The following is a 27,092-nucleotide window of genomic DNA, read 5'->3' on the forward strand; positions in this document are numbered from 1 at the left end:
TAATTATACTTACAGCTGCAAATGCAACAATCCTCTCCGTGTGTACTTCAGGTTGTATTTAAAGGAACAACATGTATGGTGTGTGTGCTGGCAGAGGTAGCGTGTGGCCGGTGCACGGTGGTGACTCCAACCTGCCCTTCCCTCCAGTCCTCTCCTCCCAGCTGCCACCATGGAGCAGCCTGCCTTTTAATTACCTGCACCACGATAAAGAGAGCGAGCGGAGCAAAGCGAGCCAGAGAGAGGCGAGGCAGGCGAGTGAAGCGTGACATTCCAGTGTGCCTCATAAACTGTAAGCTGATATTGTCTCTGAATGCAAACCAAAGACGAGAGAAGGGAGAGAGGAGGGAAGGTGTGATTTAGGGAAGGTGGAATTGGAGAGGAGGTGAGTCCGTATGTGTGTGCGGTAAATCAGAGCAAAGCGTGGCTCCCAGTGTGCAGCAGATTGCCTCAGCTCACACCACTGCCTCCGCAAATTAATACCATTGATTTTCCTTTGCCTGGTGTCCAACACACACACACACACACACACACACATACACACATACACACACTCCAGCTGGTCAGAAGGTAGGCAGAGGATAATGGATCTGTGGATCACACTGCTGGAGGAGTCTTTACCACCTCCTTTAACACACACACGCACACACATATACACAAAATGAATGATGGGATACAAATGAAAAGGAAGGAAAAAGAAAGTGTCAGTTGTGATACCTCCCTCAACACAGCGACTGGCAACGACACAGAAGCACACACACACACACACCAGTGAAAGTATTGGAGGCCTGCCAGCCGAATGAAGTCAGAAGCAGAGGGATTGTCAAAGTGTTTTGAATGCTGAGAAATATCCAAACAGATAACAAAACGCATATTAATACTGAGCCAGAAAGCTGAGAGGACTAGCAGGGAGCATCTGACACTGACTGACATACAAATCAGCAAGAGAGATCCAGTATGAGATGAAGAGACAACAGGACCGAGGAGAGAGAGAGAGAGACAGCAAATACGACCGTTCCCATCCCTCTCCTTCACTCTCACTGAGCCTCCTGATGAATGCAGCTGATTGCGGTAACTAGAGGGTAGCAGGAAATTATCATTAATAATCCCCCAGCCAACGCTTAACCGTATGTCCTCCTCTACTGCATCACTGAGCTCATCCATCACCGTGGAAGTGTGTGGGTGACCGACCACTTTTTGGCCTCTTCTTAAGATCAGCTCACAAGCTCGTCTGACACAAATGAGCCAAGTGGGGGCGGAATGTTTAGCGAGAAGAGCTGAATCGATGAAATCAATCAGTCCTGATATTCCCTTGCCTACAACAGGAAATACCTGTTTTGTTTTTTTTGGTTTGTTTCACAAAGTGTCGAAACTTTAAATCTGACATCTGTTTGTATGTACTCTGAACTGTAATGTCTCTAAATGTGCCATAATACTTTCATTAAGAGGTATTTATGAACATTTTGGTGTAATGTGCCCTTGAGAGAATTCATATTTTTACTAAAAATATGCAAATGTAACTTTTGCATGCCCCAACTTATTTTCTGTGCCAGGCCATAAATATCTATCAATACTCTTAGATGCACGTTAGTCATTACATATAATCCTGGTTTTAGTTACGTTTAGGACGTGGTATTGAACGTAATCTGGTTATTCATAGCAGAGTATCATTCTAACAACATCCTGGATGCTGTGCAAATGATGCCTCGACATCACCAACAGTGTTTAACTTCATGCTTTCCAGATTATGTTTCTTGATCTAACTTTAATTTTTTTCCTTCTTTAAACAGCTTACAGAGCACACTTAAGGCCAACATCAAAATTGGTGAAGTATTTTACATATTTTCTACAGCTGAAGTGCACTAGCATTAAGAAAATGCTTGTTTTCTCCAGTATTTTTTTAAAATAATACACTTGGAAAGAATCGGTGTCAATCTGCTGCAGTGTCGTCTGGACAGGATGTAGAGAGACATTCAATAACCTCAGCATTAATAAAAGCAGAACTTCAGAGGTTCGGTCCACAGATCCGAAATGACCACCTGTTCGCATTGTTCACCACTACCTCCTAATATATAACTCACTCATAAAGCCTTCAGTGTTTTAATCTAGCACAGAGGGCTCATTATGAGAACTGTCACCACAGGAGCAAACAACTGGATTTATATCGGACAGGATTCCTAATCAAAATGCCTGGCTTTGTCTGCCTCGGGTCATCAATTACACCACGATCAATGGCAACATTGTTTATCTATCAAGGTGTTAAACCTACTGACTCAGCTATACGACTCTGGTAAGAAAGACACATCTGTACACACACTGTTCAATATCTGCTATATATTGTGATGCATTCTGGTTTTCCTCACATTGCTAACATGAGATTCTTACATAACATTGTAAAGAAATGATTGCAGAGGCAGCCAGGAGGTTATATGACATTAAGCATTAGCCTCTAGCAGTGGAGGCTAATAATTAAGTTACAGCAGAAAAAGCAAGCCTGCACTGTAGCAAATGCAGAAACTTAACACTAGACTACAATACCGTTAGTCTCTTTTCAATCAACTCGCAATTCATTTAATTATTTTGAAATCAAAATAAGAACAATTGGTACAGAAATAGTACATGTCACACAAATAATGGCAAACCAGTTCTGCCAAGTCTATATGGTTCTTATTGGAATCTGATATCACATGACAACTTAAATTTGCCTTTGATGATGTTTCTTAGTAACAGAGATGATTTGGGGTACACCCACCTGCAGTCAAAGGCCCTCTAAGGAACACAAAGACCCCAAAAATGGCCACAACTCATTCCAACTACTGGACACTGCACTTCCACTCCTCTCTGGCAGTACACCCACTACATCTGAAACGGATCGGATACAAAAAACAGTGAAGAATAGATAGACACATAGATAGATATTTCTTCACTAATTAGTGCGATTATAAGAAGAATTAATCATAAATTAAACCCTTGACAATCAAAATCATTGTCAGTACAAGACATTAAAAATGATGCTTCATACAGAAGCCTCTGCACAGAGAATGAACACTGTGGTCAGCCTCGATTCATCATATGTTCAAGAGTGTAAGAACAGTTTTTGACAGCCCAAAAAGTGACACTCTACCTGAGAAGACACTGTACCTCAAGGAAGAATGAAACTGTACACACAATGTCCTTATTTCTGGAGTGCATGGATTTCGATGGTATAATGTCCCAAATTGAACACGGCAAGTTGTAAACTTAGACCTTGATGACCAGCCGTCAAAAAACTCCAGGTTTTGGTTTTTGTTTTATGATACAAATGTTTTTACAAACTGCTAAGTTAACCCAATAAACATACCGATGGCTTCTATCTGACAAAATCGTAATAGTACTAAAATAATAATATATACACTGTGTATGACACCGTGAGTAGATGAGTTTAGCTTACATTTGTGTGATCTGGTGTTCACGTTCCAGACGAATCAGCTGTGTGTCATTTTGACTTATAAAATAGTTTTATGGTGCGTACATAATCAAAATTGTGAACATTAATAGTGGGAGGAGTTTTTGCCCATTATGACCACATTCATGATTAACTGAATAATTGCTGTTGATAATTTAACTGATTAAAAACATATTAATTGACGAGGCAAAAGACAACTGATACACATCTCATAAAAAAATATGTAGCATCCCAAAGAAGCACTTTGACTACAAACAGTTGTGTATTGGACAGCAGAAAACATTCTGATGTTGTAGCTAGTAATGGGCCACCATGACAAATACTTATGTAGCAGTTAATGGTTAAAAAGCGAGCGCTCACATACTGAGGAGTTGTCGTAGTCTTCTAAGACAATGTTCTTACACACTAGAGGCATTTCTATTAGGCTGACCTAATAACATCAAATGTTGCATCTGATGTCAAAAGTGGCTACATCAGCATTTGGAATAGTGTTTGTAGTACTAGCTTTGTGTTAGTTAATCAGTTATTGACTGATAACGCTATCGGTTAAGAAAATTGAGCATCCCCACCATTCAAGTTGCACTGCACGTTGTCAAAATAGTCAACAAGAACACACGAATGACCAAGCATAAATATAGAAAAACTCGATTTGACAAAACTTGAACTTTAAATAATATCTGACATGCGTACATGGTGAAATCTAATAATGGACAAGCCTGCATTTTTCTGCGCAGGCTTGAAGGCACAAACTCTGTTTTAGTCAGCTTCTGTCTCCTGTGATGTCAGATGATAAAATGGCTGCTCGGCAGAGGCCACACATTTGTGTGTAAACCACTGGTCCACCGCCACACAACTACTTGCCTGCCAGCATAGTGCGAGCCATTTTATGGAGGCGGAGTAAACACTCTCTCAGCAGAGTTTATCAACCAGTCTCTCATCACTGTGCAAGGTCACCCATTCCCAGAGACAGTGTGTGTGTGTGTGTGTGTGTGTGTGTGTGTGTGTGTGTGTGTGTGTGTGTGTGTGTGTGTGTGTGTGTGTGTGTGTGTGTGTGTGTGTGTGTGTGTGTGTGTGTGTGTGTTTTAAAGCAGTCCTGGTCTCGGAAACCTTGGAAACGAAGTGGAACAGAGCATTGGAGCTGTAACAATAAGGCAGCCTGTTGAGCACGGAAAGCTACAGTTGCAGCAGTTGGTCTGTCTGAGTACACACATACAACCAAATACACAAATATACAGATGCACAACTGCACACATGCACACACCTGCCATCTCTAATGATGATTTATGCCCGGCCTGGAAGGCAGGCATGCATAACTGTGGCAGTCACAAACACACACAGATCCACTCACACATGCACTCACAGCTAAATATGCAGGGATACTGTATCTCTCCCCGCATCTCTCCTACACACAAATACACCTCCTGTAGAAGAAGAAATGACAAGATGGATATGTTGTAACAGCAGCGTGCACAAGGGAAAGTGTAATGGAAAAAAATGCATATTAAAAGATGGAATGAATGAGAGCTAAGGAAAAAAATGAAACAGCATTGGAGCACGAGAGGGAGAGTGAGAGAGAGATAGTTATCTCCCTGTTGACTACCACAGTCTAAGCTCATTTACCATGTAGTATCTGTGATAGTGCTGTAGCTGTCCAATCTCTTTCTAGATATTTCCTTGGAGAAAAACTGCTCATTTTGCTCTCCTCTTAGCGCAGAGTATACCAAGTTCCTGGTCTTATTGAAAACACATTTCTCACCACTGATTCTCTCTGCAATGTGCATTTTGTGGTTCTGTGTGTCTGTAAAACAGAAAATGTGTGTGTGCTCAGAAATGCTGCTTTACAAATGATAAAGACTTGGGGGGGGGGGGGGGGGGGGGGGGAGAGACATTAAGGCATTAGTGCATCCAAATTGTCATATACACTCATTTACTATGTACACAAGCAAACTGCTGATGAGATCTGACCTCAGGATCATTTCAGCAGGTTTCATTCATGCTGGATGTTTGGTGCTGAAACTTTCCTGTTTTATCACCACTACGTCTGCTGAGGTTAGGAAATAGGTGTCTTGATCACATTTAACATTTAGGTCATGCATTTGCAGTCATGCAAAATATAATCAACAAGGTCATAAAATACCAACACAATTCTCAATCTGTGACTATGTTTCTCTTTAAAACAACAAAAAGTTGCCATACGTCTTTATCATTGGAGGGATTTTCATCTGATCTACAAAGCATTGTCTGCTCTTTACCATAAGAACCAGCATTTGGGAATCCTTTTCCAATTTTAATTGTATGCATCTGATATTTTTTAATCCTGAAATATTCCAGCCTTAGGATGCTTCTGGAGCCAACATCCCCTCAGTATTTACTGTATTTGTTACTCAGTCTTCATCAGCTGACATCACATGAAAATGAACTTCAGGTAATTGAATGGGTTATTTTCCAGAGCTGTGAATGCTGGTGTTTGTTTATAGAGCAGATGCTACAGATTGTACATGTTTATTGTAGCAGGTACAGTGACTGATGGGAATAAACTACACTTACCGTCTTGCAGGTTTATGTATGCCTCTGCCAACTGCTGAAGTTCAGTTGGTTAAACTCTGATGTCTTTAATCTGTGACAACATTTTAAGAATCTGGTCTTGATCGTCGCTTTTAGAGCTCTATTTACTAGCTATATTATCTGAATTGGTGACACTATGAAATCACAAAGGAGCTTTACACATTATCATCATGTGACATCTACATTGGGCTTTTATGAAGTTGTTCATCAACAGGAGTTTGACCCACAGGCAAGCAAAGGCCATGCTGAGGACAACAAAAAAGACCCCCAAAACAGCCACTGTTCAGACAATCTGCTGCAAATACTGCTTTTCCTCAAGTCCAAAGCAACACATCCACCAAGACTGAAGTGGATTTAAAGTTGTCAAGATATGCGAAGAACACATCCACATATCAGCATTCCTTGATTCATTAGTGAGATGTGAATTCAAGTTTTTAAAAGAGGTGGGCACCCAAGATCAGCGTCATCAATTCCGTTGAAATACATTCACATTATCTGCTTCTGTTCCTGAGTTAGGGCATCGATTAAAGGCCAGAAAATTAAGAAAGAGGGAAGTGTTTTTGCAGAACATTATGATGTCACAGTGAAGTTGATCTCTGACTCTTTGAATATAGAATGTCGTCACTTCATTTTATCCTATTAGATGCGTGAAATTGTCTCCTAATTAAGATGTAAATTCAAGAGTTATGCTAAAAGATGTGTTTGACCTTTGTTACTGAGGAGGAGGGCCACACCTCAAACACACCTCTATTAACCTGGCACACCTGCTTATACCCGTTTAACACGTCAGGCACTGCCCACCTCCTTCTCTCAACCTCATCCTGCCACTCCCACCTGTCATCCACTCCTGCTCCCACCTTGTCTCCACATCCCTCTCTACATCCAGTCATCCCCTCGTTTTTTAATACATTACAGATTTTTGTAATTTCCAGACCCGATTAAGGCACAGTTAAGGAATGACAGTAAAGGTAGGGGAGGTGGGAGGGAAAATGCCACGCAGAATGACATCAACATTGATCCATAGAAACTGCAGTGAGGTGTTCAAGCCCCGAATTCATGGGTTGCCTGCTCAACCAGGTGAGCCATCTACCTGCCCTAAACATCTCCTCTCTTCTGTCCTTGCTCCAGGCACGACTGTTGCCCACTAGAGATTGAAGAAAAAAATTAAAAAAAAAATCATCAGCTGAGATGGAATCTCCATCCTGAGTCTCTAATGGCCAAAAGGAAGCATAATGGCATCAGTCAACCAGATGAACTCTAGATCCATCCTCAACCTTACATCCTAAATTCATCAACATCATCTAACACTACCTTTACTGATTAAATGTGTAAACTACAGAACTGTCCAGCCATGTTAGTCGTCAGCATGGAGGGATGACTAGAACAAAGAGAGAGGACCTGCACACACAGACGGGTGTTTTAAACCTCGAGTTGTGTGGAGCTATAGATGTATAAACACTATAAATGGACAGACTGAATTTTATTTTCCTGCATTTATATGAAGAATCAGGCAATACTTATTTGTTCTAGAGTGCAAATTGGCCCACCTTTTCATGTCATACACAGTTCAATCTGACACCCGAAACTGAGCAGTTGAGTCAACTTAATTGTGCAAGAAAAACTAGCAAAACAGTGCTGAAGCTGTCAGTCAGTCTCTGGACTTCTGATCAAGCTAAATAAGTAAAAAGACCTGTGTAGAATGCAGATTTTCTGGGTTCTTAAACAACAGAAAAAACAAGGAAGAGAGGAGGAGGGCAGCAAACAGAAACCCAACTGAAATTTAGCTTAAATTTTTACACTAAACTAACCAGAAAGCAAATAATTTATAGGCTAGGTTTGCCCACGGTAAATCAAAACTGCCAAAGGAGGAGTGACTGCCTCCTTGGACTCATCGCAATGCTAGAAATGTGTTATTATATACACTGATAGGACAGTATCTAGTGACTACTTGTATGTGCACCCGAGAATGACGACTCTGTGAATTTCTGATGAATTTCCTTGGAGAGGCCCAACTACAAAGCTGATGAATCCCATTCTTCTCAGGCCACCTGTTAGTTTGCTTGTCTAATTTCATACAGTTTAAAATTGAGACTGCATGTCGACTCAGAAGCGGCATTCACCCTGTTAAGGGCTTAGCATGACATTAGCGAAAGCCACATACCCAGGTGCATGAAAACAAACCACAAGTGCAGCTCATACCACACTGAGATGATGCAGACACCATTTGCATTTAAAAATTGTTCTAAATTAGTCTTTCTTGCTTGAAAAGACAGGAGGCTTTTCTAATTAACGTCAATTGGAGGTTCGGATCCAACAGGCTCAATTGCATAATATTCAAGCATATGCAGGGAACGTGATGAATTATCACCCTCTCATCGTGGTGCATAAAGATACAGATGGTGAACTTTGAATGTGTTCTTTCTTTCAAAGCGTACCATGTCAGTGGGGAAATTAGAGAAACTCACTGAAACTGCACCATCTGTATCTTTACACTTGGTGTCAAGTGGGTTATTTAATTGAGGCAATTAAGCCTGTTTAAAACTGGGTGAATACATTTATAAATTACATTTTGTCGCATTTAAATTTCACACCTTTGCACTGCCAGGGTGAGTATAGCTACAGTATAGCTCGCAGCTAATCACATCTCGCAAAAAACGTGCATGTGTTACCCATATTCTTAGCAGGTGTCATCTTGAGTTGGATCAGTTTAATTGAAAGCAACTTTTATTATATATGCTCTCATGTAAAAAATTCAAATAAAATCATCATTTTAGTCAATTTTCAGCTCTCTAAAGTATTTAAATATGCATTGGGCATCATCAAAAATGGTGATTTCATAATACTGCACACTCAAATGTTGCCTTCTTACAAAGCTTGGCCTGGGTTGGAACTGCTACTGATTCTGGTCTTGGTAGGAAACTGAAACAACACAGTATCTGTGTTCAGATTTCATATTACAAACCAATTCTAAGGAGGTTTTGAGACTAGAGTGGCTTTACATCAGAAAGATTCCAACTACAGTATGCCTGCCATAAAATACTTGTGCCAATCTACTGCAAAACATGCACAAAAGATGAAACAAAGGATCTGCTTAAAGCTATGAAAAAAATAATAATTGTAGCGAAGAAGCTCTAGGAACACTTGAGAACAAAATGAAATGATATTTTGATGTCCTTTGTGAAGCTTAATTGGCTCTCAGATGTTGTAAGGAGACATTTGATGATGCAAGAATTTAATGATTTCTAGATGTTAAAAAGAGCATGCACTGTGCAAAGTCTAATGTATGAAATATTTGGATATAGAAGTAAAATTTGTCAGTCTTAACTCCTGCCAACAGAATTTTTTTGTGTCTTTTTGGAGAAACCGAGCATCTCCACTGGCAAAGATTTCCCAAAGAATCAAACATATGGCGAATGTTTTAGGTTTTTTGCCTTTGGTGCCACAACATACTGCATGGGGACTACTCCTTTTTGCATCAATAACTAGATGTCAACCTCTCCTCTTACCCCTACTCTGCTCACTCCCCGTCCTTCCTATTCATTTCCATCTGTTCTCCTCTCCATTCATTATCTCTCTTCTGCTATCCTCCTGTCTCCTCTCTTGGTCTCCTCTGTGCAGAGCAGCAGTGTCCTTGCAACCCCCTCAATCATCCCCACATAGGGAGAGTTGGACGCACTCCAAGCCCAGTCCCTTGAGTCATGGCTGGGTGACTTCCAACCCCGCTCCCCAGGCTTTACTCCAGGCCTGTGGGCCTGAGAGCTGGCAGCTCGGGGAGGCTATTGTCGGAGAGAGATTAACCACACATGGCAGCTATTGTAGAAAGCGCACACACATCTTGACACATACAGAGCCACATACTCCCTCAACATAACAGCTTTTGTTTAACATCAATGAAGACGTGAATTGGTATGAGGCACACCATAACACTATAGTCCTGTAAATTCTCCTACTAACATTGTACAAGGTGAGCAAATGTCATGTGTGTGTACACGAGCCGTATGCACACACTAGTACTTGCACGTGGTGTGTGCCCAGTAATTAATCCTGCTGAGGATATCGATTTTCTATTCACGGGTATTCACAAGTGGATACATATCTTTATCAGGCTCCCAAAGACACACACACACACGCACGAAATGCACATTTATCCAGGTGTAATCCGAACCATGGTCGATCTGCTGTATAGGGACTGCAGATTACTGTTCACGTCCAGTCTATGGGATTGTGTGCAGCTTGATCTGCCTCTTACCCGTACAGGCGTGCACGCTCCATAATACAGCTGTAAGCAGCACAAAACAGCATGGGCTCAGTACGACATGTATGTTTTGATGCAAATATGCAAAAACCGATCCATAGAAGCCGTGACTCGAGTGCAAATACAACATACACATTCACAATGCTAATCCCCCCCAAATAAACCCAGCAGCCTGGGGACAGGGATGGGATGATGGCAGAAGAGATAAGGAAAAAGACAGCAGAGGAAAGGATGCAAACTGCTGTGTCCCACATACATACACCACACACTACCCCCCCTCCGCCTCACTTGTTCGCCACTCTTCTCCTCCCTCTTCTCCGATTATTACCCCCCCCCTTCCCTCCCCTCCCCTCTACAATCTCTTCACCCCTCTGCCTCCCAACACCCCCACAACAGAATCCCAGCAGCAGCTCACAGGAGAGGTGGCACACTTTGAGGATAAATTTAGAAATGAGGTGCAATCCCAAGGCCAGCACACAGAGAAAGAGGAAAGTGGAGACAACACACACGTATGTCTGATCACACGCACACGTGTCGACATACTCCTGGCACACGAGGCGGTGCACAAGGTGGAACAAAACAAACATTAAATTGGGGGGTTTAGCATGCTTTCACAGCACCGAGGCCTGGCGACGAGGAAGGACCACAGAGAAAAGAAAAGAAGAGCAGAGCCGTGTCTGGCCTCGTCATACTCCTCTTGTTCGATGGGTGGGAGTTGTGTGATGTGGTGTGAATCCTAATGCTGGAGCTGACTGGACCCCCTGAAGAGAGAGGGAGAGTGTGTCGAGCTGAGCAAGTGACTCGGGCTGATGGGGAGATGGGTAGAAAAAGAGGAGGGGGAGGAGGAGGGAAAGTGACTTTGAGGCAGCAAGAGGACACTTGGCTCCTTGAGTTCTCGGGATGAAAACTCATCTCATGCAGATGCTTACTTCTAACACACACACACACACACACACACACACACACACACACACACACACACACACACACACACACACACACACACACACACACACACACACACACACACACACACACACACACACACACACACACACACACACACACAGCCTCAGTGTGCAACAGCTTCTCTGCTTCACTGCTCAACCCTGAACAACCTTTTTCCTCCCTTATAACACCCATGCTGCCCTCCATCTCTTGCCCCCCCGCTTCTCTTATCCAATCTTATTATTACTATCTCACCTCTCTTTTCAACCATCGCCCCTTCCCACTACTCAGCTCCACTCCAATCCCATGAAATACATTCATCTATCCAGCCATTTATCACAAGTGCATACATTTTACTAAGAGTGGCCAGCGGAAAATAAAAAAAAATTTAAAAAAACTCCCCGCCCCGGTAGGTTTAGTTACAGTCTCTGTCCGGGCTTTTGAGCTGTTTAAAGGCATCTGGACAGAGCGATGACAGCAATATAATGACTATGTATATTTTTGCTGAGAAGTAATTAGTAACCACACACTGTATTCACACTCAAACTAAAACCCTTGAAATTTTTCTGTCACTTTCGACTATAGAAAGAACACCGTGTATGAATGTAACACTATGTGTCACAATAAGTGACAGCACTATTTGGCTGGCTGCATGAATATAGACATCATTCTACCACTGTGTCTCTCTTTCTCTCTCTGCATTCTTTGTACTTGTGTTCTTGTGGACTGACAGCACAAGCGCTGCTCCAATGCAAAGTCCACTTCTAGGCAAACACAGATCAGATAAGCAGAAGTGTTCTTGCACCACCTGCTATACTGAGGATATTTGCGAGGACACGACATGAACAAGAATCCCAAACCAGATTTTGGGCCAAACAGATGTGCTAGCAAGGTTTTTTCAAAGGGCTGCGATTAGTTCAGTTTACGAGAGTATTATATAGATTTGGAAGAGAAAGTACCAATTCAAATTGTTAATATAAAATAACTCTTTTATGCAACTGTTGCTTTGATTTTACAAGACCTGCTTGGTAGGTGGGCCTGGCCAGTACTAGCAGCTAGTAAACCGATTTACTGGCAGATTACCACTGGCTCTGATGCCCATATTGTTTTGACATTCAACTACTACAAGATTTTGGTTTAGTTTTGAGATTTAAAGCTGAGGTATACAAGTTTTACATATGAACGAACATCTGTTTGAGTTTGCACAAAATGAAACACTCTCTGTATTTCAGGTGTATACTGGAATTAAATCTAGTGTCTGAGACGCCATTCTTATGCTAACACACCAGTATCGGTGCTTTTTTTTTTTGGTTTGCCAGAACTGAAGAGGAAAGCAAACGTAGAGATGCAGACTGGACAGGCTATGTATCTGGAAGGATGTCGGAGTCTCTGTGGAAAAAGCGAGGTAGAGTCCATGAAAAGTTTCTGCTGCTCCAGATAGAAAAACTCAGTGTTCAGAGGAAGAAATACAATCAAAAAACATGCGTATGTCATGAGGACAAAAAAAGTTCTGCTGCAGGACATGCTTAATAGTTTGTGCAGGTAAGGTTAGCTCTAGTGAGTTGGCTGCCTCTTTGGACATGGGGTACCTTATTATGCACCAAATCTATATAGCACAATTAAATACATCATGCTGACACAAAAATGGAGAGAGGCAGTGTGGCCGATGTAGTTTTGAATATACTTTACATATTAATAACAGATGTACTGTTTGACTGCGATTTGCCTTTTTCACATTTTCCCACCCTCAAAAAGGTCTGTGGACTTTGAAGATTATTTTGTCACAGTACAGGGAAGTACAGTTGTATCGTATTTGAAGCTGCTGGAGTCAGCAAGTTTGCTGCTGTTGCAATTGCAAATATTCCTCCTGTCCTCTGGTTCTCCTATACTCAAACTCCCCAAGTGCAGGATTCCAAACTTTGCATTCTCTGCATTGGAAAAGACCTTGTTTGTCTCATACTGGAATCTTATTTAAACACAACAGTGTCATTTTTATCATGCACTCAGGATACAAACCATTAAACAATGAACCAAATTAACGTGTCGTCTGTGCACTGGCTGGAATGTGGGTGGTTATTAGGCAGCATTAGGACTGTGTGTGCGTGCCTGCATGCATCTTTGTGCTTTCATCTGTCATACAGGAACTCTGACAAACAATTAATGTAATACAGTTTGGATTCAGAGTCTGCCTTGTCATGGTAATGTGTTTGAAAGCTGGAAGTCAAAAGCAATTAGAGAGATAGCCTGAGCCCCGTAGCTTCAAACACAAACCACTACGCACAGCGAATAGAACTCTACTCAGTGGCGAAAAAAATAAAACATATTTATCTGTGGAATTTAGTCACAGTGCAACAAGCGTAATTTGATGCCACAGTATGTTCATGTTCTACAAAGCAAAAAGAGATGGCTGATTGCACAGTATAAAAACACAGATGTCTATCAAACTGAATTTTTACAGCACACTCCTACTTTCGGTTTGTGACAAAGCAAATCAAAGAGGAAAAATGGGCAAAATCAAAGAAACAAACAATGGTGACAGAATTGAAGTAAAAAGCAAGAGAGCACGACTGAGGAAAATGTGTAAAAAAAAAAAAAAGAATTTAAAGCAACATTTGAATCTGACTGAGTGAGACAAATTGTAGAAGAGGTGAAAAAAGCAAGAAAAAAACAGGGAAGAAGGGAAGAGGGATTACTTACACTTGGCTTTTGACAGACTGGCTGTAGGAATAAACACTATTGGGAATGCTGGAGATCAATAGTCTCACTGCTACAAACACGCACACATGCACTCAAAGAGCCTGCCGGGGATCAATACACCTGGTGCAACAGCGTTCCAGTAAACAACATTAATGAACACAAATCTGTATCCAGCGAATATCGCACACAACAAATCTACAGTGAGATCTCACGCGTGCTGCAACAAACAATCCCGTACAACGAGGGATGGAGTTAAAAAAGGGTCACCCTGAATGATCAACACGCATGTACAGGGGACATGAATAATTGCGCACATGCATATGGACACTTCCAGGCTGAGGCTAAATAAATCACAGACAATCAGAGTATAAATGTGAGCCGGTTGTGCACGCCACACTAAACGCACTCGCCGACCAACCAAGTAAGGACACACATGCATGTCGACGCACACACAGATTGGCGGAGGCCCTGCAGAGAGGGAGAAATATTGGAGCGTCACGCAGGGATGGGAGGGGTACGGTCGGGGAGATCTGCTGAGTGGGAGGGTGAGTAAAGCTTAAATCCATTTACACAGCATCCAGGAAAACACATTTTATAGCGCAGATGGTGAAGGACAACCTGACCGACTCTATCTCCGCGTCGCACCCTGCCGAAACGCTGCACATTAAAAGAGGAGAGCATCTCGCTTTATATTGCACGAGATAACACATCTGCGAATGTAATCATCAACACAACGGTAAAATAAAAAGAGAAATCAGTCGGTTTTGAATGCGGTAAAGGGGAAAAATGGGACTTTAAGATATCCATTGAGTAGGAGAGATGCATGAGTAAAAGCAGCAGAGAAATCAGATTAATCTCTTGAGCTTTACAGTCAATTAAAATTCAATTTCACCACACATAAGCCTATTTTCGATTTGGACTTCTCACCCACACACCTTTAATCACCTAAACGCACACACGGTTCTATTTGGGTGAAATTTTAGTGCATGTTTGTCAAGCGTACGTAGGTGGTTGTCTGCATCTGCCCGTTGTGTGCCCTGTGACCTGACAGTACCTGGGGCGCAGTTGATTTGTCCTAAAAACGAAGCCGTCTTTAGCTTCTCTGATTCCATTAAGAGTGGGATGTGAATATTAATAGGCGTTTTAGCTGGCAAGCTGACAAGGGGAGACTAATGTATTCTGCTAATGATACAGAGTTTGCTGCTTTCACAGAGTGACTGTGGAGCATCAGAGAAAATTAAATGTTTGTTGGCTGCCGTTCAAATTAACTCACCTCAACGTATACACACACAGATACACTTTATCTCACACACACACAAGCACATCAGTGAACACAGATGTGCACCGGTTTGGGTGAACATGCAGTGTCGAGACTGACAAACAAGATCTGGTAACAGATGTGATGACGTGTTTCTCACCTTACCAGCCTGAGCAGTATGTGGAAGAGACAAGGTAACACACTCACATCTGTAACACTTTAGCCTGAGCACAACTCTTGCAAGGGGAGTTTATAGATGAGAAGGAATCTTCCCTTTACACAACATCTTGGTCATAAAATAATGATTGTTGTGCTGCTCTAAGGCTCTTTTTCTTGATGAGTTTCAGATTCAGTCGTTGAGAATACTTTCGCTCAAATGTTTCTTAAAATCTATGCTGCCTTTGTAAGACCTCCTCTGGTAAAAATCTATTTTTAAAAAAAAATCTTCTTAACATCCATGTCTTGCTTTTTATATGCTGGAAGACACACAATGAACAAATAAATTGAGAATTTCTAGCTTGAAACTGCAGTGTTCCCATGACAAAACCATAGATTCAGTCTATTGGAGTTCCATACAAAACAAGCCTAAGAAACTAGCCGTGATTGCTACACTATAACAACTTGCCACTGTAGGGTGGTATGACAGTGTTAGAGTAAAGTCGTAGGTGAGCTGATGTGCTCGAGCTGCATTTGAGCAGAGGAAGGGACAGAAGTTGGTCACTTCATAGATTGTCACATTTTAGAGGAAGCAACTACAGACAACTAAGTCATTTTAAGGCAGGAAGGGACAATTTTCACTGAGAAACACTTCTAAATATGCAAGTCTGATACACAGATTAGGTTTTAGACATTTAATCAATGACTAAAGAGGAAATCTTAACTGAAGAGAGGAAAGAATGGGTTAAGGTTAGAGGAAGAGAGCTAAAGAGGTAAAATAAAAATTTGAGGATTTTACAACAGCTGATTGTCAGTCACACACGGCACACACAGGTGCATCTGGAACTGGTCCAATTTTGAATGAGAACATAAGTGTTATGACAAAGAGCTACTGGCCAAAGACTGAGCAAACACGAAAAATAATTCCACTGATATAAAAAGATAACAAAATTTTCTATGGCACAACCATGGTCTAGTGTAACAAAAACCAGTGTCCCTAATGTTTCGGTGGCATAAGACAGCATCCTGTGACAGTGTACTGTAGCCGTGTCCCAATTCAGAGGCTGCATCCTTCAAAGGCTGCATTTGAAGGCCAAATACGTCACAGCGGTGTGACCAAGGCTGTCCCATTTCATTAAGACATGAAGACTCCTTCAAATGAGGCCGACAAATGTGTCCTCCTTCTCCTCGCTATGAAGGATGCATGAGGTGAATCTTTCACAGCCCAGCATATCCCAATATTGTGCACCAGTGACTGTTCAATCAACAGTTGGAGTTTTAACTGCTCACAACTGACTGAAAAGGTGGATTCATCAGCAGCAGACGACTGCATTTTTAAATGCAAGCATATTGCTAATGATAGAAATGTTAAAACCCCGACAGACTTATGTGAAGTTATTGATGTGAGCCATTGCAACTTAAAATGTTTACTTTCCAGTTTTACAGCTTCAGTGTTTGAGTTTATTATAGCAATTTTATAATATTTTAGGTTCATGTTTGTTTTAACAAATTTAATCAAGCTGTGAGTGCTTCTCGTTTGTCAGACAATTTAGACCAGCACAACTTCTGAGACTAATTCTAACGGAGTGTAATGTTCAGCATGAACTTTACGAGTTTACTTTACTGCTAACTTTGTTATATTTTTTAAATTTCCAGTTTTTTAATTCATGCAGGAAAACTTCCTTTTTGTTATTGTTGTAGGGAACAAAGAGCAGACAGCTCAATTTACCAAGCTTAGAGGAGAAAATTAATTGTTCACTGGGGCAAAAATTCTAGACTTAGTGTGTGAAGATACAACAATATTACATATGTGACAAAACTCACTGAAAAATCAGTGTTGCCCCTACTCCCAATCATCATCAAGCATTAGACGGGTTTCCCAGGGCCAAATCACCATTACACCAATAATACGGATACACTAAATTGAAATTAACTTAGCTAATTTTAAGTGAACTGCACTAAATTCAGTTAAACGAAAGTGTCGACTTGAATTGAGCGAGACTGAATTGAAAGTCTTCCCAGGGATGCAGTGTCAACAACAGTTTATCCTCTGCACAAACAACTGACAGAAAAACTTGTTATTACAGAGCAATACAAAAGGATTGAGTGTCTCTTTCTATCCCCTATTTCTCACTCTGTCTTCACTTCCTTTTATTCTCCCTTCTCTCTCTCTCTCTCACACACACACACTACTCGACTCCTTGAATTAAATGTGATGCTATTAATCAAAACTCCAGTGGAATCATCGTCTGCCCTGCACACTGTGATTGGGACGGACAAAAAATGAAAGCAGAGAGGATGGAGAAGAGAGGGAAAAAATGTTGCTGACTGCAGATTACTTACAAACGAAATGCCACTTAAGTTTTCTTGTCCAGCGTCATCCAGCGATGAGATGTGATAGACTCAAAGCAAAGGATCATAGCTCTAGCAGTTTCACCAAAGGAATGCATTCACTTTGTATGGACTTGTGTGATGTATGAAGTGTGGCCAAGCCTGAAAATAAACAAATATGTCACAAGTTAGGCATTAAATCAATCTGGTCATTGATCTGTTTCTGTGCTACAATACAAGGATGTCACAGGGCCGGCGCTTGGGTACCAAGTCGATGCCAAAATTCTAAAAACATGACAGCACTTGTTTTTAATTGCTAATGGAGAGTGCAGCAACAGACCCGCTGCAACATATGGTTGTTAGGGACATGCCGGGAGTAATGTAGAGATGTTTTCCATCCTTTAAAGTTCAGCTGAAAATGAAGGCAACGAGCAAGTGCCAAAAACAGCAGTTCCTCAAATGGCCTCTTGAGGCTGGCTCCAAAGGCGAGTCAATTCCAATGGACTTACATGTTAAAATGACCAATTTACGGCATAAATAGACATGTTCACAGCCTGGTACAAGGATGGTTTTGGTCTCTGCAGCTAATTTCTGCATTTCTGACAACCGTGTAGGAGGTGATTTTTCACATAACTCGTGTTTAAATTGCATTGAGATCTAAAGTTATGCAGAATTTAGAGCACAGCTGCTTTGAGTGACATGTGGGTGCATTCACAGGGTGGTCCACGGTCCACTGATGTTTGTATGTTTCGCCCACTCATATTCCACCTCTTTGCCTATTTATGTATCAACCAGGAATTAGGAGAATTCATTCACTGCCAAGATGGCAACAACCAGAGCCACCACACTGAACTTCAAAATCACTCTCAGTAAGCAAGTTTTGGCTGTTGCTTTCCATTAGCAACATGTGTTATTGTTGTTTGTAAACTGTGATGACCACATCTGTTCTAGAAATGCTCCACAACAACATTCACAAAGACTAACTTTGCCTTGTTTAGCTCAGCGTTGCAATAATACGAAGCAGATGCTGCTTATAATGCTAACATTCTAGGGTCATTGTCATTCAGTCCATCAAAATATAATGTTGAGCATGCATGTATATGTCTTAGCATACGTGTTTATCTTTAAATACATTCAGCAGATTTTTTGTGATGGAGAATTATGGAAATTCAGTTCATTATTCTGTTCTTCACACTTACTGATAACCATATGCACAAGCTTTAAAACAGTTCTACAATTAAATTACAATAGTGCCAGTAAAATTAAGGCTAAAGAGAGATTTCAGCTCTCACATGTATCGATGAGTCAGTGAAACTATTCATTCTACTCTGTAGATTTAGCATGAGTCGCACACTGTCTGCTCAGATATGTCAGCTCACAGACATGTCAATATCAGGAAATGAACTCATTTAGGGCTCAATTTTTTGAGGAAGCACGGATATTGGAGAAAAACAGATGGTTGATGTTGTCCTAAGACTGAAATGTGCTCTGCTCACAGTTTTGCTTCCCTTTTAAATTGCCAGTGCGGCACCCATCACATAAAGAAGAAAGGAGAGGTTCAACAGAAAGTCCATACAGATAAGATATGATTATTTAAAGAAACTGGCAGCAGAATATCAAATAATGCATTTAGTTACATTTTTACCACTTTTAATCAGTAACCATTAGACACATAGATGGGATCCTAGTGAGAACTTCTACAGGGTAAATGGAGCTCACCAGCATCTAAAGTGTATGAAAGCACTTTAAAGCAGTTTAATAAAATTCCAACAGCCACCATAACGCAATATAAAATGCAAATCACAATGTGTTTCACTCTAACTCTGGTTTCGAACAACCACAATCAGGCTGCAGAGCTGATGCGTATATAATCCTGGCTGGTTAAAACTGGTGCATGTGTAACATCCTTCGACATTCTGGACACAGAGTTCATGCACATCGCAGTGAAATGACAAATTCGAAAAGCAGCTTACACACTGCCTCGCTGAACTCTGTGGACTGTATTACTGTTCTTGCATAAACTGGCACAGCTGTTTAGAAACTATGAGCTGAGTAATGACACTGGCTGAGAGGATGATAATTAATCAACATACCTGGAAATATATTTCATCCAATTCTTTTCCCTGTGCAAATGAAAACAGTGAGTGCTCTCTACTCCCTCGCTGTCACTACAAGTATGACCAAACACATTTTCGCTGCGACTTGTGATCTTTGCGACTGCCTCGTTAAAACCGAGCCGCTGACAACTGTCACATTCCACAAGCGAGTACCCACAGCACATATGCACACGCTCTTTCTCACATCATCTTCAAAGAAAAAAAAAACTGTTCCTTTTGATTTAATGAGGGAAAACATGAAACTCTGCTTAAAACATCACAAGCAGCAGCCTCGAGGCTACACAAACATGAGCGCCGCACATTCGCGCGTTCAAAATTCCTTCCCCTCTCTGTCCTCGTGTTCACAGTGTCACTCATAATGAAGGATACTTTGCATCAGGGGAAAAAAAACCCCAACTCGCATCACAGGAGAATTGCAAATTTATAAAGTTTGCACAAACGCATCGCGCTGTCGGTGGGACAAGAGTCCTACAAGCAATGTGTATTTATTAAGAACAGCAGACAGTGGGAAGAAGGAGGGAATCTCCTGGCTCCTCTTTGCATGCCAGCTCACATATTAAGACAGGCAGGCAGTTAAAGCTACCAGCTTCTCCTCACTTTCACGCATATCAAGTGGAATTTAATCACACATAATACTGTATGTGCACAGATTAAATATAACATACTGAGGAATCAAGAATGCTGCTCTGCATGAACTGACAGAATAGCTTAAGGGTGTGTGAGCATTTATATGTGTAAGTTGTCTATTTGCACGGATCAGTTGGCCCCGTGTTAACCCTATCGTGTAATTAAAGAAGGGTTTGATGGAGGGGTGATGCCAAATAAGGGAAGTGAAATATTTAAAAAACGATTTCTTACCTGACAAGACGAAAGCAAACAAGAGCATGGAGCTATAGGGTGAAGTGACTGCAAAAGGAAGTGGTAAAAGATGAAAGGATGGTGAGATAACTACAAGGAAGGATGCAAAAGAGGAGTTTTATCATTCCACTGGGCCTCATTAATTCTGCCTAATCAGATGATATATTGCTGAGGAAACACTTGTACGATATCCTGCACAACACATGGTATACATCCGTCTGTGTCTATGTGCAAGCTTCCTTATGAGTGATTTTCTTTGTCGTTTCCTGTGCAGTAAAGGTGCAGGACCGAGTTGAATTATTACCAAGAGGATTTCCTATTGTGAGACAAAGTGAGTCAGAGTAGCTCTGTTTGTATTTTGCCTGTAGATAGAGCGAGACAGTCTGGATGACCCTCTGAACATGGTTCTCTCACTGTCTAGGTAATCTGTCTGAAAACATCTTGCCCAGCGCTGACCCTGCAGGCAGTGCCATGTGAGTAAGAAACAGAACCGAAGGAGGAGGAGGAAAAGACAGACTGGAGTTCCAGATAGTGGGAGACAAAAGAATCGGAGTTCCTCTTGCAACTCACACAGATCCTCCTTTGTGCCGTTTCATCTTGTTTATCCCTCAGTGTCTCATGTATACACAGGCAACATTCTTGAAGTGGTCATGCTAAGTCAAAAAAGAAGAGGGAAAGATCCTAACCTAGGACCACATTTAATACATGCCGCTTTCCTTCCTGTGAAACAAACCCACTGAGATGAAGACAAGCCAGCAGACACAAAAGTGCACAAGCTTCTATATCCCATTTACACATACATATACACACATGCACACCCAGACATGTACACACACATCACTCTTTGTTCTTCTTAGGCTGCACCCTTTCATGTCAGAATGGTTGGCCTTATTTGCGGGGTGTTGGTCCCCCGCTGAGGCCGACTTGGGCTGAACCAATCCAATCCAGAGGAGGGCGTGGGGGGGGAGGGAAGGAGGAATTCTTTATGACACACGCATGCTGATACATGTTTGTGCTGTAGGAGTGACTGTGTGGATGGAAAAAACTTGGGGGTTAATGAGCTGGAGCAGACAGAAGAACAAGAGACGGATGGAGTTGAAGGGTGGAGGGGGGATGTGGAGAAGATTCTGTTTGTAGTGATCCCACTGATTCAATGAACACACTGGGGAATGACCCTTTAATTCTAAGCCAACATTTAGCACACACACACCATCGCCACGGGGATCATATGTGAAAGCTGTGCTTGATATTCTACGTCTGTCTGCAGGAATTACGATGAGTGTAGAGATACAGACATAAAGAACACACCAAGGTATGGGATGTAATAATAGAAAAAAAATCATAAACTTACTGGATTTCAGAACACATTGCTATAAAAAAAAATGCCCTGAAAACCATAGCCTACAAACCTACATCCACTCAGTCTGAGCTTAGAGGGCATGAAATGGTTGAAAGATAACCCAATTAATAATGACACACGCGTACACCCACACACGTGCACAGAAATGTATGTTTAGCAGGCATGTAAGTGTTCAGAGCAGAGTCTATTAATTCAGCTCATTTAGTCCCATTCCAGCCATTAAATATAAGCCTGCCCCAAAGCTCACAATGCAACACCATGGCTCAACCCCCACAGCTTTGTCTTTACTTTGCCTCTCTCTCTCCACTCACACATACAGCATTTCTTCCTTTCTTTGTTTATTTCTCTCTGTATTGACAACACATCCGTTTCTTCTGTGCGTTTTTCTAAATGAGTAAAATTCCAGTGAAGGGTCTGAAGACTCGAGCAGGATGGTATCGGTTTTAGGGCTGACGTCGGGCAGAAATCAATCCGAATGTGCCCTCAGGCTACGCAAAAATGCCAGAGTCTAATGTCACCAAATACCGTTAATACCCGGGCCACAATACCAGGGCACACCACCAGAATCACAGCTTGCATTACTCATTCAGGAAGAGATGTGTGGAGAAAAAGCCATAAATACTTCCAAACCACTGGTCCACTTGCAGTAAAAAAAAATCTGGATTTTTGATAGTTGACCAAGTCGAAAGAGGAAACGAGAGGTGCAAAGAGGCTGGGGAAGGTGGAAGGGTGATGGTGGAGGGCTGCAGCAGTAGACAAAAATTAGGATTAGAGTAATGTTCATCCCTCCTTTTACGCTGTTTCATTAACGCACCTCTGAGGTGCTTTTAGAGGCTGTTGGAAATAAGCCGATTTCCCTGCTCAGGAGGGCTCACCCACTGCACATCAACAGGACTCAGTGTGCCGCACAAGAACACACACACACACACAAATTTTACTCTCACTGTCAATCATGGTGCAGTAAGTAGTTAAATCTGCATACAGAGCCAGTGGCTAAATAACAGTCGGGTGGAAAAAATAAAAACAAATCAAGCCAAATGTCACAAGGGATTGAGTCTGATTTTGATGCAGAACAACTGATGTCAATTCAATTAGTGTGAAAGGAGACAAGAGCATGTCAGCCTTATCTGTGGCCTTTAGACTATCTATGGGCTTTAGTCAGATAGAGCTGGTGAACAGGGAGTGAATGGATTAATATGCGCAGGGTTGATAGCGAAAAGCAGTAGGGCTATGAAACCCAGATAGTCATGCAGATAAACTAATAACTAAGATAAGAGTCTCACATACAATAAGTCATAAGCTCACGCAGTTTGCAGACAGCCTCTGGCAAGCTGCAGTCAGGGCATCACATTCATCTGCCCCGCCCAATCAACAGAATTAGAGAGGGGAGCGAAAAAGACAGAGTGGACGTTCAAGCGAGGGGCTGGGGGACAGTCTAATGTCCTCATCTTTTCATTAAGCCCTGGTGAAAATGGTAGGCAATAATGAAATCTCTTCTTACAGACACTTACAGTAGCCCCGAGGAGACTAAGAGGTGGAGGAAGGCAAAGAAGAGAAGAGCGATAAAGATGAAGTGTGTGGGTGCGAGAAACAGTAAAGAATAGAAGAAAAGCAGACTACAGTAGAGGTACACAGCAGACTAGAGGCAAAGGACACTGAGGTGCTTATGATGAAGCGACTCAGCAGGACAGAGCTGTATAACAGTGCAAAAGTTACAGCTGTTTCTTTGTGATGCGAACGCCAGACTTGACCTGAAGTCTGACAGTAGGAGGACACACCGAGAGGAAGCAGTTCAAAGTCGCTCTGATGATTCAAAACAGAAAATATGACAACACAGACCAGGCTAAAGCAGCATCAGGACATCTGTGAATATTTATTCATTACCGCCAAATATCCTTCAGTATTCAGCATAATGCAGCTGCATGAGACACAAAAGCAACACAGTCCGAGTGTTTCAGCACCACGGACAGCTCCTGCCTCAAGGGGGATTCCAGTACAGTTTTAACTGCTGTCCTGAAAGTCTCTAATCCAGCTTTACCTTGTTTTAGGCTTAATTGCTGGTTGTGCAGTTCAAAAAAAAAGGAAAGAAAAAAAGAAAAAAGACAGAAAATAATCTACACGAACAAGACAATAATTAAAAGTGTACTTAGTTGAAAAAGCTATAAGACTTGGTCAACAATTGACTCATATGATGTGTATCTACTATACTTAGTTCATTAAAGACAAAGATACAATTGTGCTATTTATTTCCAAAGAAATTTATTACAATGAGTGCTGATAAAAACTAAATGAAGCATGGGTATGATTGCTTAGCCACATCAGTTTGGTACAGGCTCTCATTAAGTATTCATTCTTCCAACTTATAAGAAAAAATAACACCATATTTTGATTCTAATAAACAGAATACAACAATATGTATGCTGTGCAGTTATCAGTTAAATTTCAAATGACCCAACATTGTACAATAATGTAATTAAGATGCTAAACAGTGGCTTATTTGTGCTTATGTAAAATTAAAAACAAACTCTTTAGACGTACTACATTAAGAAATGCTGGCCCCACAGTAGGAAATAGACACAACAAAAGTCAGTACATTTTTCATGATCTGGACGCACATCTTATTTTCTCTAAACTTCATATGTCCACCTTTTTCTTTTAACGACAAACCCAAACCCCCTCAGCATGTATATTTGCGTGAAATGAGAGATGTTTTGCCATTCTTCAGAGGCATTTTTTTCAGCTGCTCTTTGCTGGAGGGTTTGTGTTGGACTAAATTTCTCTTTAAAACACCCCAAAAGTGTCTTATTGGACTCGAGACAGACAACATACTTGACCAGGTCACAGTTTTTACTTTTTTCCACTTTACAAACTCTTGTGTGATTTTGGCAGTGTGCTTTGGATTGTTATCATGCTGGAATGTTCCTCTTCTGCCAAGCTTTTGCGGACTGTTGGTATTTTGTCAGTATTTTCTATATCCACAGGCATTCATAGTGCCATCTATAAATGTCATTTCCCCAACATCTTTATGCAGCCTCATATTACTACACTTCCATCTCTGTGCTTCACTGCTGGGACAACGCGGTCACTGTGACACTCCTGGCGAGATTTACCTAAATCATGCTGGCCTCCATCAGAGTTAAACAAATTTATACATGACCAAAGAATCTGCTCCAAACATTCATCAGGCTTCTTTTTGCTCTCTTTAGCACAGTTTCACCTTGCAGCTCTGCGCCAAAGAAAAAGCAAGGGTTTTGTTTCTTGGATGCCATCCATATAAGTTTGTTTTGTTCACCATCTTTCACACTGTCTGAGCTCTCACAGAAACTTTGATTTCTGTTGATAACCACTGTGCCAAGTCTGATACGCCTTCCCGTTTTCCAGAAATAGATTGTGGAAGCAGCAAACTAGCCTGTGGTGTTAATTCAGACAGACATCCCAGCTACACCAGCTCTGATTAGCGGTAGTATGGCTCATTCTGTACATCCCGATTACTGCTGCACCTATGTTCCAATGATTTTAGTTTTTTACTGATCATTCTGGATCCTGTGTCATCTTTGTGAAGTCTCACAATCTTATTCCATCGATTCCTCTGGTAATTCTCTTCCATGTGCAACCTTGATATCGACACGATGCAGCTCATAGTTCCAAAATTGAGAAAGTTCTTGTGGTTACAAGTAACTTAACAACAATGTTCATGCAGTAAGGCTAACTGGAAATCACAAGTGTACATTTCAGTTTAAATTATCATAGGTTTTTCAACTTGTCTGCCAGCAATGGCAGGTAAATGGCCTGTGCTTCTATAACACTTCTCTACCTTAGTTGTACTAAAAGCACTTTACGATGCGTTTCTCATTCACACACACATTCACAAACCAGCGTTGTGCCCAAGGACACTTCAACATTTAGAGGGATGAGGGGATCAAACCGCTAACCTTGTGATTCGTGGACAACCCTCTCTTCCACCTGTGTCCGCACTGGGGCTCAGCTGGCAGAGCGGTGTATTCACTTTTGGGGCATTGAGTTTCTACTTTTGGGCCTGTATTTTCAATATAGTCTTTAAAAAGTATGTGTTTCTCATTGTAAGGAAATGCACTACTTGCCAACTCAGAAAGGGTGTAATTACTGAGGAGTGAGAGCATTCTGAATCTTTGGTATTTAAGCTACATTGCATAGGGGTAGACGTACTCCTGTTGTATATTGTATGAGCACATGAGAACATAAGTATTCCATATGTCTATGTACATTATGCACGTATCCATTTGTAGAGAGGTTGAAGGTATGTGCGCCTGACTGCTCAGACCAGCTAAAATGATGTGCAAGTTTGTGTACGTTGGTGCATAAATGAAAAAAAAAAATGGAGGTAGACACACAGACAGACAGACAGAATTAGCTGATAAAAGAGGAATCAAAGGTGAGCAATTAGCTTAAACTGTAACTAATGCGTGAAAACCTGGACATTTGTGTGTAAGCGCAGAAGCGTGTGTGCATAAGGGCGAGATTTCCACAGTCTATAAACAAGAGGCGATAATGGCCGCGTTCCCAATTGCACCATAAGGGCATCAGTCGATCCATGACACACACACACACACACACACACACACACACACACACACACACACACACACACACACACACACACACACACACACACACACACACACACACACACACACACACACACACACACACACACACACACACACACACACACACACACACACACACACCTCTGACACATCCATGGGGCTGGAGATGTTGGCCGCCATCGGCAGGCTCAGTTAGACAGAAGGCACTGGCTCTGCTTCAGATGTAGTCACACAATAGATGGGGATCAAACTGCTAATAACCTGCAACCCTCCTTCCAAACACAGATATAAACAAAGACTAAAAGAGAGACACAGAAGCAGGGATCAGAAAGAAGTAGAATAGCAATCCTGAGATATGACTAATTTATGCCTTTGTTTACCTCAAACACCAAAAATAGCTCATTTCCTCCACTGTTTTCTTTTTTCAACAGCTCAACTGAAAATCCACAAACCTTTCTTTTTTTCTTTTTCATACCACACCAATGGTCTCTGTCTCACATCCTAATGGGCCACAGCAAC

General features: G+C 41.5%; 1 protein-coding gene across 3 annotated transcripts in view; it reads right to left on the reverse strand.

Annotated features, from left to right (window-relative positions):
- The window catches only part of dab1a (DAB adaptor protein 1a), a 234,734-nt gene that overhangs the window by 181,817 nt on the left and 25,825 nt on the right, over positions 1-27,092 (reverse strand). The window contains exon 2 of one of the 3 annotated variants that reach the window (XM_051946932.1): positions 17,665-17,814. The exons of the other annotated variants lie outside the window; for them this stretch is intronic. The gene's annotated coding sequence lies outside the window, so the exon portion shown is untranslated. The remainder of the gene's footprint in view (positions 1-17,664; positions 17,815-27,092) is intronic. 3 annotated transcript variants of the gene reach the window in all.

This window comes from Acanthochromis polyacanthus, chromosome 4, assembly GCF_021347895.1.
Source record: "Acanthochromis polyacanthus isolate Apoly-LR-REF ecotype Palm Island chromosome 4, KAUST_Apoly_ChrSc, whole genome shotgun sequence".
Taxonomy (NCBI): domain Eukaryota; kingdom Metazoa; phylum Chordata; class Actinopteri; family Pomacentridae; genus Acanthochromis; species Acanthochromis polyacanthus.